The sequence below is a fragment of the Ochotona princeps genome, chromosome 6 (genome assembly GCF_030435755.1).
Source record: "Ochotona princeps isolate mOchPri1 chromosome 6, mOchPri1.hap1, whole genome shotgun sequence".
Classification (NCBI taxonomy): domain Eukaryota; kingdom Metazoa; phylum Chordata; class Mammalia; order Lagomorpha; family Ochotonidae; genus Ochotona; species Ochotona princeps.
In genome coordinates this window covers 476,807-492,985 of record NC_080837.1, presented here as the reverse complement: position 1 = coordinate 492,985, position 16,179 = coordinate 476,807, and the positions used below count along the sequence as shown (strand labels likewise).

The following is a 16,179-nucleotide window of genomic DNA, read 5'->3' as shown; positions in this document are numbered from 1 at the left end:
GCTTTGGGTGAGCTAGCACCCAAATGCACTCCCACCCTGGGAGATCTGGGTAATAGTCCACTGCATTCCGCAGCAGCAGGACTGCTAACAGGCAGTTCTATCTCCTGCCAGAGCCATATCTCATGTGTCCCTCCAAGCCCATCTGCAGGACTGGAGCAGGATATGGTTCCCATTCCCCAGCCCCAGGCCCAACCTGCAGCCCCAGCTGCACTCACATAGCAACACTTGAGAAAGGGCGCAAACACATTACACAGCCCAGAGTCACAGCAATTTCTGTGACAAGTTGCAGCATTACACGGGTTTGCCAGTGGAACTAAAGGACACCCTCTCAGATCAGGGCCCTGGCAACCGTGATCCGCACTGACTCATGTCAAACTCTGTGGATTCGAGAGACACATCCTAGGGAGCCATGTTATCTCAAAGTCTACCTTCTTTTATAGTGATTTGCTTTTTATTTGAAAGTCAGAGTTGCAGAGAAGAAAAGGAGAATCAGATAAGCTGATAGATACATGCATAGAGATCTCGCTAGTGGTTTACTCCACAAATGACTACAATGGCCAGAGCTAGGCTGGGCTGCTGCTGAAAGCCAGGAGCTTCCTTTGGTTCTCTCACATGTGAGCAGGACCCCCAAGGCCCTGGGCCATCCTTTGCTGCTTTTTAAGCCATTAGCAGGGAACTTAATCTGAAATGGAGCAGGCAGAACTGCTCACCTGAGAATCCATGCTCATATGGGAAGTCTGCATTACAGACAGACACTTAGCCTGGTAAAACAAAGCATCAACCCTTCAAGGTGGAACTCACACCGTGAACTGCAGCAGACTAAGCGAGTTTGTCATGTGTAGACTCAATGACATTGATTAAAATAAACCAGTCACTCAGAAATGCACTTCTGGGTTCACAGGCAACCAAATCCAAAGCAACAGCCAGGAGCTACGCTGCACTTCAGCTAAGCTAGAAACTCTCTTCTGGTAGAAACTACTCCAGCAACAACAAGGGATTCTAGATGTGCTCATGTCACTGTAGAAACCTGAAGGATGTGAAGAAGCAAGCTAGCATGAAGTTTCCAAAGAAACAACCGTTCCTGAGAGTTAGACCCTGGTCTGTGGGAAACTATGGAAGGCCAGCAATAGAATTCAAGATGGTGGTTGTAAGGAAACTCAGTGCTGTCTAACACATTCCACACAGGCAAACATAAAACATGAGGAAACCAATGAGTGACATGAATAATAGTATTTGCAAGCAGAGAAAAGGCATCACGAAGAATCAAACAGAAATATTGTAGAGGAAACCTTCAGTTAGTGAAATAAAGATGTGACTCAGAGTTTTAACATCAGAGTAGACCACGTCAGGCAAAGAATTTCTGATCTGGGGCCCGGCGGCGTGGCCTAGCGGCTAAAGTCCTCGCCTTGAACTCACCAGGATCCCATATGGGCGCCAGTTCTAATCGCGGTGGCTCCACTTCCCATCCAGTTCCCTGCTTGTGGCCTGGGAAAGCAGTCGAGGACGGCCCAAACCCTTGGGACACTGCACCCACGTGGGAGACCCGGAAAGAAGTTCCTGGTTCCCAGCTTCGGCACCGATAGTTGCGCTCACTTGGGCAGTGAATTATTGGACGGAAGATCTTCCTCTCTGTCTCTCCGCCTCTCTGTACATCTGACTTTGTAATAAAAATAAATAAATCTTAAAAAAAAAAAAAAGAATTTCTGATCTGGACAAAATGTTCAAATAGCCTTGGCAAGAATAAACTGAAGTTAATTAAAAAATAATCAATAAAGCTTTATGAAGTTTGGTATACATTATGTACTAATGACTAAATAATATTATAGGTATCCCTGAATAAGAAGAGCAGGAAAAAAAGACGTGAATCTGCTAAATGAAATGACAAACATTTCTCAGATTTCTTTTTTTTTTTTTTTTTATTTCTCAGATTTCAAAAGAGACATGGACATCCAGAAGCAGGATGCTTAAAGAGCAGCGAGCAGACAAACAGAAAGATTTTTTCCAAGGCTTATTCTGGTCAAACTGTCAAAAGCTGAGTACACAGAATCCTAAAGGCAGCGAGGCGAATATCACATTTTTTTCCCCACAAATTTGGTTTTATTTTTAAATGTTTCTTACCTAGGTGAGGGGATTACAGAACGATGCAGGATGGGAAGAGATGGGGGAAAGGTGAGTGAGAAAAAACTCTGCCCTCCCTTCTGTGAGCATGGGGAAGGTGCTACACTGCTCCCCGGTGCTGGGTCACATCAGTACCACGGCACACAGACGGCCCCCTCACTGTGCCTGGGACTTTGATGGGGAGATGGACGGTACAAGGGTGTTTCTTCAGTAGTCTCAACTGTTCTGAGATTGTGCTGACTTCATGGTACTAGCTACCACTTCCTATCTTTTCCAATTGTCCATGTTTTATTATGTACATAGCCTTAATGCTGGGTGGAGAATTTGGCTTGTAGCAGAATTCAACCTTCTCTTCCATTATTTTTGAGTGAGGCATTCAAGTTCTTCTGGCTGTCCTGTCTTTCAGGGGGCATCCTAGTATGCTGTCTCTACTTACACAGTCAGCCATGGGGGTGACCCAGACCCACATGTTCTCCAAGGCCAGATCAGGTGTCCATGTAACAGTCCCTGAAGTTAGGAGGGAGAGGAGTGGACCCATCAGCCCAATTCCTAAGAGCCCCTAAAGGTTGGTCCCCAGATGCAGTCCTTGTGTGTGCCAGTAGATACTATGACCTGGTTGGGATGACCCACAAGAAGCCCAGATAGGCCCACAGCCAGACCCAGCACTCTCTTATACTACGAGGTACATACCTGGGAGGCCCTTTTCCATGCCTGTCTCCTTATCAAGCTCTTATGCTTGCTAAAGAGAATTGTAGCCTAACCTGGCTTGGCCATGCCCAGCCCCAGCTCATGCTTGCTGGTGGGTGCTGTGCCTCAGTTAGGGCAACTCTCAGAACTCCCAACCAGGACCATGCCCAGATCTGGCCCCCACACATGCCAGTCAGTGCTGCAGTCCAGCCCAGACTGACAAGACAATTTCCCTGATTTCTATGTGTACCAGCAAGCATTGTGGCTTTGCCCAACTTGTCCCTAGACCCAGCTCTTACTTGTACCAGCTGGTGCTGTGCCACATTTGGGAAGACCTCTGAGAACCTCTAACAAACCCATCCCTTGGTAGGCTCGCATGTTCACCAGTGGGTGCTACACCCTGGCCTGCCTGGTCTCTCCCCAAACCCAACTCTTACTGGCAAGTGCTATGATATACTCAGAGAGACCCCTTGAGGAATACTGTCCGACCTTACCCCCAGACCAAATTCTCACATTATCTGGAAGGTGCTGTAGCCTAGCCCTGCCCAGCCAGCCTGAAGTCCTGACACTCATGTGTATCAGGAGGTGCTGCAGCCTAACCTAACCTTTCTCCTTCACCCTACCTGCATGTGTAGTGGCAGGTGCTGCAGCCTAGCAAGGGCACCTCCAAAGACCCTCCACTAGGTCTGTGCACAGCCCCAGTTCTTGTACATGCCACTGGAGCCTAGACCAAATGGTCCACTCCTATGCTTAACACTTGGCTTTGGATTGGCCTGACTAGTTGTTGAGGCCATTTGGTGAGTGAATCACAGATGAAACATTGCTCTCTGCCTCCTCTCTGTAACTTTGCCTTTCAAATAAAAACAAAATAAATTTTATTTATAATAATAATAATAATAAGGAAATATAAGGTGTTTCCCATATAAGAGTGAATTCATGACCAGCCTTGCAAGCATTCTAAAATGAGTCCTGCACTGAAAGTAAACCTCACAACAACAAATGAGCTCTTTAAAAGCAGGTAAAATCGGGCCCAGCGGCATGGCCTAGCGGCTAATGTCCACGCCTTGAAAGCCCGGGATCCCATATTGGCGCCAGTTCTAATCCCAGCAGCTCCACTTCCCATCCAGCTCCCTGCTTGTGGCCTGGGAAAGCAGTCGAGGACGGCCCAAAGCTTTGGGACACTGCACCTGCGTGGGAGACCCGGAAGAGGTTCCTGGTTCCTGGCATCAGATTGGCGCGTACCGGCCCGTTGCGGCTCACTTGGGGAGTGAACCATCGGATGGAAGATCTTCCTCTCTGTCTCTCCTCCTCTCTGTATATCCAGCTTTCCAATAATAATAATAAAATCTTTAAAGAAAAAAAAAAGCAGGTAAAATCCATATCCGATTGAGAATATGTCAGGGGACATTCTCCATCAATAATACTTACACTGAATATAAATGAATTAAATTTAAAAACTTTGATTGGTTGACTGGATAAAAGCAAGACCCCAGGAAAAACTTCAAAAAATATATACATAGTCTAAAAGTGACAGGCTAGAGAAAAGATATACCTGGCATATGGAAGCCCAATATTAACATGAGTTGATATCCAATAAAACAGGTTCTAAATCAAAAACCATCAAAAGCAGCAAGAAGAACATTGTATTTTGCTAAGAGATTTGGAATAGCAAGAAGATATAATAATCATAAACAAGTATACATCCAAAACAAGACTACCTAGTCACATAGAACAAATGCTATCAGAAATAAACAGGATCTGGTGCGATGCCTAAAGCCCTTACTTCACAACCACCAGGTCCCACGGGGTGGCAGTTCATTCTCCAGCTGCTCCACTTCCCATCCAGCTCCCTGCCTGTGGCCTGGGAAAGCAGTCAAGGATGGCCCAAAGCCTTGGGACCCTGTACCCCTGTGTGAGGTCCAGAAGTTCCTGGCTCCAGACTTCATATCGGCTGAGCTCCAGCACTGTGGACACTTGAGGCGTGGGCCAGCAGATAGAAGATCTTTCTCTGTGTATCTTCTTCTCTCTGTAAATCTGCTTTTCCAATATAAACAAGTAAATCTCTAAAAAAAAGAGAAGTAAAATGAATTATGAAAAAATGTAAAAGTAGAGATAAACATCCACGCAATAATATTTGGCAATTTCAACACCTCCTCTGATCTAAGTCAAGTTGGTCAAAGAGAAAGTCAGTGAAGACACACCAGTGTTGAAATCCTGAGCAAATGGACGTCACAGACTTTTTAAAAAAGATTTGTTTATTTTTATTAGAAAGGCAGATAGACAGGAGGAGAGACAGAATAGAAGATTCTGTATACTGGTTCACTCCCTGAGTGGCCACAATGGCTGGAGCTGAGCTGATCAAAAACCAGGAGCTTCCTCTGGGTCTCCCGCGCAGGTGCAGGGTCCCAAGGCTTTGGGCCATCCTCGACTGCTTTTTATTTGAAAGGCAGGATTACCGAAAGAGAAATCTTTCAACCATTGGTTCGCTCCCCAAATAGCTGCAATGGAGCCGATCCAGTCAGAAGCCCAGGGCCATGAACTTCTGGGTTTCCCATATAGCTACAACACTCCAAGGATTTAGGCCCTCCTCTGTTGCCTTTTCAAGCCTTTGGGAAAAGGAAGATGCCTTTTCAGGCCAATGGGAAGATGTTGGATTACAAGTGGAGCTGCCGGGTATTGAACTGATGCCCATATGGGATGTTGGTGCAAAGGGGGAGGCTTAGCCTGCTATGACATGGTACCAGTCCATGGAACATTTTCTAAGAGAAACCATATATTAAGCCATAACTCAAGTTTCAATAAATCTACAAGTTTGAAATCATATCATGTATCTTCTCAGACCACAAAGAAACAAAACTAGAAATGAACAGTACAAAAATAGAACATTGATATAGGTGCTAGTTCGAGTCCTGGCTTCTCCACATCCAGTCCAGCTCCCTGCTTACAGTCTGGGGAAGTGGCAAAAGATGCATTAACTTTTAATTATATGTCATATAGCCATTATAAATGTAGGAAATAAACCACACAGTATTCCTGGGTTTGATTTCTCCTGGCAGCCCATTTAGGCTAAATCTTCATGAAGTAATATATTTGTGGTTGTCAGTACACAGAGGTTATGTTTGTTTCAAGGAACATAAATGAGGAACGCAAGGCAACTCCTCTAATACCAGAATTCGTGAAGTAGGAGACAGAAATAAAACCTTCTGTTTCTTAGTTTAAAAAAAAAAAAAAAGATGCATTAAGTTCTTAACTCCCTGAACTCACATGGGAGACCTGGAAGAAGCTCCTGACTTGGGATTAGTTGAGCTCCAACCCTTACAGTGATTTGGAAAATGAACCAAGAGATGGAAGATCTCTCTGTGTCTCTGTCTCCCCCTCTCTCTATCACTCTGCCTTTCATATAAAAATGAATATATTTTAAGCAGTACTTCCTTTGAAAGAAATGCAAAATATTAAATGAACTCCAATATTTTAAAAGCTATTCTGAAACATTGAACAGGTAGGAACTGTGCAAAACTCTTCATGAGGCGAACATGACTCTGACACTCAAACTAAAGACACAACATAAAAAGAAAACTACACACCAATATACTTGATGGGCATAGATGAAATGGTTATAAATGAAATACTAGCAAATTGAATCCAAAAAACCACATCAAGAGCAGGGAATACAAAGATGACTCAGTAGTATTTGCAAATCAACAAATTTCATAAATCATATCAACAGTGTTTGGTCATCCCAATAGAGGCAAAGAGAGCACTGGATAAGATTCAACAACCGGACCTGGCTGCATTGGCCTAGTGGCTGAAGTCCTTGCATTGAACACGCCGGGATCCCATATGGGTGCCGGTTCTAATCCCAGCTGCCTTCCTTCCATCCAGCTCCCTGCTTGTGGCCTGGGAAAGCAGTCAAGAATGGCCCAATGCTTTGGTACCCTGCACTCGCATGAGACACTTGGAAGAGGTTCCTGGCTCCTGGCTTCAGATAGACACAGCACCGGCTGTTGTGCTCACTTGGTGAGTGAATCATCTGACAGAAGATCTTCCTTTCTGTCTCTCCTCCTCTCTGTATATCTGACTTTATAATACAAATAAATAAATCTTAAAAAAAAGATTCAACAACCACTTGGGCTTGGTGTGGTAGCCTAGTGGGTAAAGTCCTTGCCTTGCACTCCTGGGATCCCATATGGGTGCTGATTCATCTCCAGCTCCATCTTTTCCCTTCCAGCTCTCTGCCTGTGGCTTGGGAAAGCAGTGGAGGATGGCCCAAAGCTGTGGGATTTTGTAGCTACATGGGAGACCAGGAAGATTCTGGGTTCAAATTGGCTCAGCTCCAGCTGTTGCAGCTACTTGGGGGAAGAGAACCAGCTGATGGAAGATCTTTCTCTCTGTTTCTCCTTCTTTCTGTAAATCTGCCTTTCCAATATCAATAAATAAATAAATAAGAATAAAAATTCAACAGCCCCTTATGGATAAAAATGCTCCACAAAATGGATACAGAGCAAACATCTCACAATATTATAAAAGGCTGTTTATGACAAACCAACAGCTGGTATAACGTTGAACCGAGCAAAGCTAAAAGGTTGCCCACTCTCACCATTTTGTTCAGTCTGGTACAGGCAGTGTTAGCAAGAGCAGACAGGGAGAGGAAAGCAGTGAAGGGGATCAAAACAAGAAAGGAAGAAGTCTAAATACCCATGTGTGTGTTTGATATGATGCTGTGTATACACCATCCAAAACCTCCACCGAAACCTTGTCAGAACCAATGGGCCAATTCAGTAAGGTTTCGGGTTACAAAATAAATACGCAAGACCAGGAGACTTGAAATGCACTGATGATGAAAACAGCGAAAGAAAAATGAAGAAAGAACTTCTATTCAAAATGATCACAAAACAATCAAATATTTATCACCAACCTTAACCAAAGAAGTGAAAGGTCTCTATAGTGAAAATGACCAAACAATGAAAGAAAAGAGCCAAGAACGCAAACAATAGAAAGCTATTACTTGCTCATTGATGAAAGAAACAGTATCATTAAATGTCTGGACTACCTAAAGAAACCTACAGATTCAATCCAGCTAAATACCAGTGACATTCTCTACAAAATTAGGAAATTCTAGAATTCATATAAAATCCCAAAGATCCAGAATGGCCAAAGAAGTTCTGATTAAAGACAATCAAGCCACAAGCATCTGAACCCCTGACTTCAACGCATGCTGCCAAACAACAGTCACTTGGAGATAAGATTTCTTTGTTTGGAAGTCAGAGGTAGAGGGCGAAAGATCTTCTATCCACTGATTCACTCCCCAAATGGCCGCAAGGGGCAGGGCTGAACCAGGCTGGAGCCAGCAGCTACATGTGGGTTTCCTATAAGGAAAGCAGGTACCCAAATGCTTGGAGCATCTTCTCTTTTCTCAGCCCGTTAGCATGGAACTAGTTTGGAAGTGGAGTAGCCGAGACACCAATCACCTGGAATTGCAGGTGGTAGCTCTACTGATTACACAACACTGGTCCCAAAATACAGTAATTAAAATAACACGATACTGGCATAGAAAGTGACATATAGATGAATAGGGAAAAAATAGAGTTCTTAGGGGCAGCATCTTGGCACAGCAGGCTACATATCCATTTGTGGTGCCAGATCCCATATGGGCATCTGTTCAAGTTGCAGGTATTCCATGTCAGACCCAGTTCAGAGACAATGGCCTGGGAAGTTAGCAGAGGATGGCTCAAGTCCTTGGAAACCTGCACCCACATGGGAGACCTGGAGGAAACTCCTGGCTCCTGCCTTTGGATTTGCTCAGCTCAGCTGTTGCAGCCTTTTGAGGAGTGAACCAGTAGACAGAAACTCTCCCTATCTCTGTCTCTCCTCTCTACACAACTCTGCTCTTCAAATACAAATGATTAAACTTGTAAAAATAGAGATTTCAGAAACAAAATCCACATATGTAAATCAATAAATGGTACTAGCAAATATGAATGTTTATGTTGACAATAACGAAACTAGATCCACACCTCTCAATATACACAAAAATTAACTCAAGATGATTCAAGATCTAGATTTAAGATATGCATTTAATGAAGTTGTTGGAAGAAAATGTAGGGGAAACATTCTAAGATATTAGTGTAGGGGATGACTTCTTGGATAATACTTTTTTTTAGATGTGTTGTAAAGTCAGATATACAGAGAAGAGGAGAGATAGAGAAGATCTTCCATCTGCTGATTCAATCCCCACGTGGATGCAATGGCCAGAGCTGAGCCAATCCAAAAGCAGGAGCCAGGAGCCAGGAGCTTCTTCTGGGTCCCCGTATGGGTGCAGGGTCCCAAGGCTTTGGGCCATCCTCAACTGGTTTCCCAGGCCACAAGCAAGAAGCTGGATGGGAAGCAGAGTTGCTGGGATCCATGTGGGATTCTGACTCTTGCAAAGTGAGGTCTTTAGCCACTAGGCTACCACCCTGGGCCCAGTAAGACTAGACAAATGGGATTGTATCAAACTCAGAAATCTCTGATAACAAAGAAAACAATGGAATGAAGAGACATTGAACACAACATGAAAAGATTTTGTTGCCTGACAAAATAATTCATAAGACCATAAAAAGAGCATATAAAAATATATTAAAAAGTATATCCAGAAAAATATAAGCAACTCAGAAAATTCAACTGAAACACAATTCCATAGAGAAAGGAGCAAAAGCCCTTAACAATTTCAAAGGAAGAAAAACAATATAATAAAAATAAAAACAGAAAAATGTCTGTGTGTGTCAATATTGCTGCAACTGTTTTCAATATTGTTGTAAATTTTTATTTGTCAAACTTCTTATTTTTCCCCCTGGGGACATCAGAGCAGGGGTATGCCATGTGAGGGGGAGGGGGAGGGCAGGAGGAGGGTCATGCCCTTCATCCTCTGCCAGCTCAGACCTGTGCCTGGTGCAGATGCCCGGCTGGGCCCTGTCCTGTCCCAGCTGCTGTGGCCACACTCCAGGAAAAGAGGAGGGGGCCTCCGGTATACCTCCCTGCAGGGGTGGGGATAAAGGCCAGCTGCCTGCAGACCTCCATGCGGGAACTGGACGGGGTTCCACCTGTATACTTCCCTGCAGAGGTAGGGGCCAATGGGGCCTGCCTTCTGACCACTCTGAAGGGACAGAGGGCCACCTGCTGGCCTCACAGCCTGATTCCTTCCCTTTCTCGTCACCGCTTACGTGGCATTGTCATTCTAAAAAATTTTTTCTTTTTAAAATTTTTTATTATTTGTATGATTTATTTTATGTCTGATGATGTTTACATGGTTGAAGGGATACATACCCACATGGCCCACCAAGCAGGTGGGAAGGGTTGAAGAACGGGGTAAAATGGATGAGACATTGCTTCAAAAAATTTTTTCAACCTGTGTCTGGGGAAAGTGGGGAGAGGAGGGGACAGGGTCTCTCCCAGCAGCCTAACCACACCAATACCCAGGGATGGGGAACAGGCACTCCATGTCATCTCTGGGTCCCCGATGTATGTTCTGAGGGGACTGCTTAAGTGGTTCTGGTAGTTGATTGCTGTTGATTTCATTGCTCCAAGGTTAAGGAAATCCCTCTAAAGCCCACTGGCTGGCACACTCCACCCTAGAGTCTCCACTGACCCAGATACTTGCTGTCAAAGTTTGGCCAAGAGTGTAGTCCAATTTGTTCTGCTCTATCCTCTGGCCTCAATGAACCGCTATGTCCCCATGTGCATCTGGGCATGCCATCCACTGCGCAGGCTCCAGCAACCAAGGAGGAACATTCTAATATATGCACTCCACAGTCAGACCACAGATCCTATCCTTTTCCTTGTGGTGGGAGTTTTGAGTCCAGCAGTCTAGCAGTCCAGCTGCGGGTTCCCCTGGGAAATCTCAGTTGTGACGTCTGACAGGAACTCCTGTATGTGCCAGTTAGTGTGCGGTCCAGCTCAGTCCATCCCCACATCAGCCTACACACACACTGGTAGTTTCAATTACTCAGTCCCACTCATACACAACCCTATGGATGCTGTGGCCCAGCTTTACCCCCTCCCCACCAAACACTTAACCCTCTGTCATACCAGCAAGTTCTGCATCCTAGCTGGAGCACCTTCCAATAACCCCCACCAGTCTCGCTCCCAGCCTCGGCTCTTGTGCATGGTGGTATGCGCCAACAGACTGCTCCAGTCTGTCTAACATCCCATTCTGCTGTCATACACAGGAGCGTGTCAAGTAGCCTAACTCAATCTGAATGACTGTGCAACTCAGCCCATATTCACGCCAATAGGCACCACCGCCTGTTGAGCCAGTCCATCACAAGTCCTGATTCTCATGCTCACCAGTGGGAGCTGCAACATATCAGAGCAGTGCCCACAGCTTCCCTCCTAGGCCCACTCTCAGGCCCATAATTTGCACTTTCCAGGTGACACTGCAGTCCAGCCTGATAGGACATGGCCCCAGTTCCAGCATTTACAGCTGAAGTTGTGGCAGAGCCTGACTAGCTGGCACTTACCCTACCTCATGCATGCACCAGTGATATAGTCGCTTAGCCCAGCTTGTCTTGCCTCCTAACTCAGCTCACATGCAGGCCAATTGGTTTTGTAAACCTGCCCACTGTGGTCTGCCGCAGTCTCATGCTACCAGCAGGAACATTGGCCCAGCAAGGCTTTCCCCAGACTCCAAGGTCTCAGATGAGGCCCATTCTGGTGTGGTCGACCTCAACTCAGCGTTTGTTCACAGGTACTGCAACCTGGCTCTGCCTGGCCTGTCCCCAGTTCTAGCCCATGCTGGCAGGTGCTGCAGCCCAGTCCAACGCAGCCAGCCCACAGTCCCAGTCATAATGTGAAGTATCTGATGTTGCAGCCCAATCCAGGCTGTCCTGCAGCCCATCTTGGTTCTCACATCTCCCAAAAGGTTTTAGGAACTCTCCCAGCCTGGCCTGCCCTCAGACCTGACCCACATGTATGTCACTATAACCTAGCCTGGTCAGGGATGCTCCCAGCTTCACTTCCTGTGCTCACCAGCAGGGAGTGCACTCTGACAGAGTTCTCCAAGCTCCTCCTTCAGGCCACCTCCCAGGCACAAACCTTGCGTCGGGGTCTCCCGTCCCGCAGAAGAAATCACCGGACACTTCAGCCTCTGTTTCAAGAGGCACTTTATTAAAAACAGGAACTGCCACCACAACCGACACACAATCAGCTGAACCAAGAAGGCAAAGGGCCAACGAAAAAGGGTAGCTGAATGAAAAGGAAAAAAGAGAGCAAGCAAGCTCTCCTTTGCCCAAAGCAGGCTGCTTATAAATCCTTTTTCCCGTGGGTCCACTGGGTGCTACCTGATTGGCCAGGCCCTGGATAGGAGGCAGATCTGCCTCACCTGACCTCCAGGCCAAGCCCTGGAGATGAGGCAACCTTGCCTCATGTGAGACCTTCTGTCTTCCTGCTGCCTCCTGGCCTTGAGCCAGCTGTCATCTAGAGGTCTCTCATATGCGTGGGGTTAGCCACTCCCCACAACCTTGCACACACTGGTAAATTTAAAAACAAAAGATTTTATTTTTTTAATTAATTAATTAATTAATTAGTTGCAAATTAAAATACACAGAGAGGAGGAAAGACAGAGAGGAAAATCTTTCATGCATTGATTCTCTCCCCAACCTGCCTCAACGGCTGGAGCTGTGCTGATCCGAAGCCAGGAGCCTGAAGTCCGTTCCAGGTCTCCCACACGGGTCCAGGGTTTGGAGCTTTGGGCCTCCCTCAAGTGCTTTCCCAGGCCACAAGCAGGGAGCTGGAAGAAAGCAGGGCCACCGGGATTAGAAACAGCACATGCAAGGCGAGGACTTAGCTGCTGAGCTATTCCACCAGGCCCAGATTTTTGACACAGTCTGGCTTGGCCCACCTGTGCCTTGGCATTAACTGCAGGCATAGCAGACTGCCTGACACACTCATTCCAGTTCTTACTATTGGCTGCCACAGCCCAGCCCCACCTGGGTCACCCTCATATCTGGGATTCAGCAGGTGTCAAGACCTAGCCTGATCTAGCACACCTTCTGGCTTGTTGTTAGCACCAGCAGGTGCTAGAGCCTGACCCAGTTTGGTACACCCCAGATCCACTCTACATCCATGGTGAGAGATGGTGCAGCCATGTCCAGCCCAGTTTGTCACCCCCATTCCAGCTCTGGTGCTCACCAGTAGGAATCACAGCACAGCCAGGGCTTCTCCTTAGCCCCCTACCAGGAACACTCCCAGCCACAGATCATGAACATGCCAGTGATTGCTCTGACCCAGCTTGACATAGGCCATTCCCTGTCTTGGCCTTTGTCATCAGATGCTAATTCTGTTTTCCTGGCCAGCCTCTAGTCTCAACTTACTGATGTGTATTGCATGCTAATGCTGAGCAGCTTGCCCCTATCCCTGACTTTCATGCAAACCATAACTATGACAGCCTAGCGCAACATGGCCCGCACTCCAACCTGGCTCCTGCACATGCTGGTGTGCTAGTTGGTCCTGACCAGCCTGCTACCCCAAGCCAACCCACACACTTGCCAACAAGTGGAGCAATGTTGCCCAGCCTAACCAACACCCAGGTCTGACTCAAATACTCACCAACTAGGGCTATGACTCACCAGAAGTGTTCCCCAAGCTCCGCTAACAGGCCCACTCCCAGACCCAGTTTCATACAAGCCAGCAGATGCTAGACCTCTGTCCGACATAGTCTCCCCACTCGTCTTGGTCATTGTGTGTGCTGGTAGATGTGTGGTCTGGCTCACCCCACACCCAATCCTTGGGTGTACCTATAGGCTCTACAGCCTGGACCAGCCAGATCTGTCCCCATTCCCAGTACCCATGAATGTCAGTGGGTTCTATGATTATATCTAGCTTGGCCTATTAACCCCTGCTCATGAGCAAACTAGCAGGTATTGCAGTCCTACTGGGATAAAACAACATACTCCCCAGTGTGCCAGTGTGCAGTGGTTTATGCCAATAAGCCCAACCAGGGTCTCCCATGTGGGGTGGGTGCATTGGTTTTTCCCAGAAAGGTCCTCTGGTTTCCCTCTTCCAAACAACCTTAAGTCTTAGCCCCCTCATTCACCTGCAAGTGCAGAAACCTAATTGGTGGGATTTCCCCAGAAGTCATTCCACACCTGTACCATTCTCCCTCACTGGTCCTCCCACCCATACATCCTCACATCTCCTTCTCTGAGCAATCTACAACCACCTCCCCCACACCAATGTCCATGAACACACAAGTCCCCAAGGCCAATCTTCCAGTGGCGTGGCATACCATTCTGGGGCTCTGCCACCTGACTTAGTCCCATATATACTTGCTTGTGGGTTCCCAGACCCCTACTGCCACCATGCCGGTGTCTGCCCCAGACATACTTGGAAAAAAATACAATAGGCAACCATGCTGCCACATTGGCATAGTTCACACAAATTTGGCATTAACCAGGCTTTTCTCCCGGTAGTAGAACACTTGCCTAGGTACAAGGCAACCTAGGCATTTGCCTACAGCTAGGGTGTCAAGCTTCATTTTATGTCTTTGCTAAATCAATTCTTAAGACTAAAACACAGATGCCAGCACCATGACTCAACAGGCCAATCCTCTACCTGCAAGTGTCAGCATCCCTCACGGGTACCAGTTCATGTCCATACTGCTCCACTTCCCACCCAGCCCTCAGCTGGTGCCCTAGCAAGGCAGTGGAGGACAGCCCAAAGTCATGAGATCCTGCATCCATGTAGGAAATCTGGAAGAGGCTGCTGGCTTTGGCTCAGCACAACCTGTTGTGGCCATTTGGGAAGTGAATCAGTGGATGGAAGATCTTTGTCTTTCTTCTCTCTGTAAATCTGCCTTTCCAATAAAAATAAGTAAGTAGATTTTCAAGAAGAATGAAATACAACTGAGATCAATGTTCTTGCGTAGCAAGTAATGCTTTATGCCTCTTGATATGCCAGCATTCCATACGGGTGATGGTTCATGTCTGTGTTGCTGCTCTTCTGATATGCCTCGATCTAATGGCCTGGGAAAGCAGCAGAGGGGGGCCCTAGTTGCTGGACCCCTGTGGGAGACCCAGAAAAAGCTCCTGGAACCTGACCAGGGCCTGACTCACATCTGCCTGTGGTACACATCTGGAGATAAAACCAGCAGATAGATGAATCTCTCTCTCTCACTCGTGCAAGTCAATAAATCAATTTCTTTAAAATTTACTTGAAAAGACTTACCTGGCAGGGGAGATGCTATGATCACGAAGGTGGCTCTCCCAGGGCGAGGCTCACACATTGCACTCAGGTGTGCTGAGCCCTGCGATTTCCCCAAATGTGGGAAACTCACCAGCCTAATTTGTGCTAGTGGGGGACTGCATTCACACTCCTCCCTATTAAATAAAATTTAAAAATAAAAGTAAAAAAAATTAAATAATGTTATTCTGCTACTTAAAAAAAGGAACGGTGTGTTTATTCTTTTGCTTTATTTCTTGTCTTTTTCCCTTTGTGTCTCAGCACTTCATCTTCCTGATAATGCGTGGCCCAGGAGGCAGCAGGAGATAGCCCCAGCAATTGCGTTCTTGCCACAGCTGTGGGAAACCTAAATGAAGTTCCTAGTTCCTGGAGCTGCAACTTGTTTCAACCCCGCTTATTGCAGGTACCTGGGGAGTGAACCAGCAGGAAGATCTCTCTGCCTCTCTGTGTGTCTCTTCCTGTGTCTCCCTGCCTCACAAAGAATTCCTTTTAAACATGAAAAATAGCACGTCATCTTTAAAAGGAGTAAAACAAGAAGAGATAAAGGGAAAAAAGCAAAGATGACCAGGGCAGTAGTGTTAAATAGCAAAAATAACCACTCAAAAAAAAAAAAAGTTTTAACAGTGAGTAAAACTCCTGCCTGAGGCATCGGCATCCCATATTGGCACTGACTACCTGGAAATGTTCCAGGCACAGCAGCAGAGGCTGGTTCAGGTGCTCAGTCACTGCCATCCAGTGGATGACCTGGATAAAGTTTTTGGCTCCGGTGTTCATCTTGGCCCCACCCTGAAGCCATCTGGGGAATGAACCAACACATAGCAGACCTCCTACTCTGTGTGTTTCCTTCTCTCTGTGTAACTCTTGCCTTTCAGAAATGCATAATAAATAAATCTTTAAATTAAAAAAAAAATAACATAACCAAAATCCAGGAGCTATACAACTTCATCAATATTCACAGGGAGAAGTGAGATATGACTACGAAGCGCAGTCTTTTCAAAAACAAATTAATAACAACAGTCAAATAAATTAAGTGAGGGATAAAGTGTGCCAATAAGCTGTGTAATTTTTTTAAAGATTTATGTATTTTTATTACAAAATCAGATATACGGAGAGGAGGAGAGACAGAGAGGAAGATCTTCCGTTCGATGATTCACTCCCCAA

At 46.2% G+C, this 16,179-nt stretch overlaps 1 non-coding gene and 1 pseudogene across 1 annotated transcript; one reads left to right on the top strand and one right to left on the bottom strand.

The window, feature by feature from the left end:
• Positions 1-15,061, bottom strand: part of LOC131480434 (E3 ubiquitin-protein ligase TRIM41-like) — a 73,861-nt pseudogene extending 58,800 nt beyond the window's left edge.
• Positions 14,996-15,156, top strand: LOC131480713 (U1 spliceosomal RNA). Its single transcript, XR_009245763.1, has one exon. It is a non-coding gene; the product is annotated as a U1 spliceosomal RNA (small nuclear RNA).
• Positions 15,157-16,179: the final 1,023 nt, after the last annotated feature.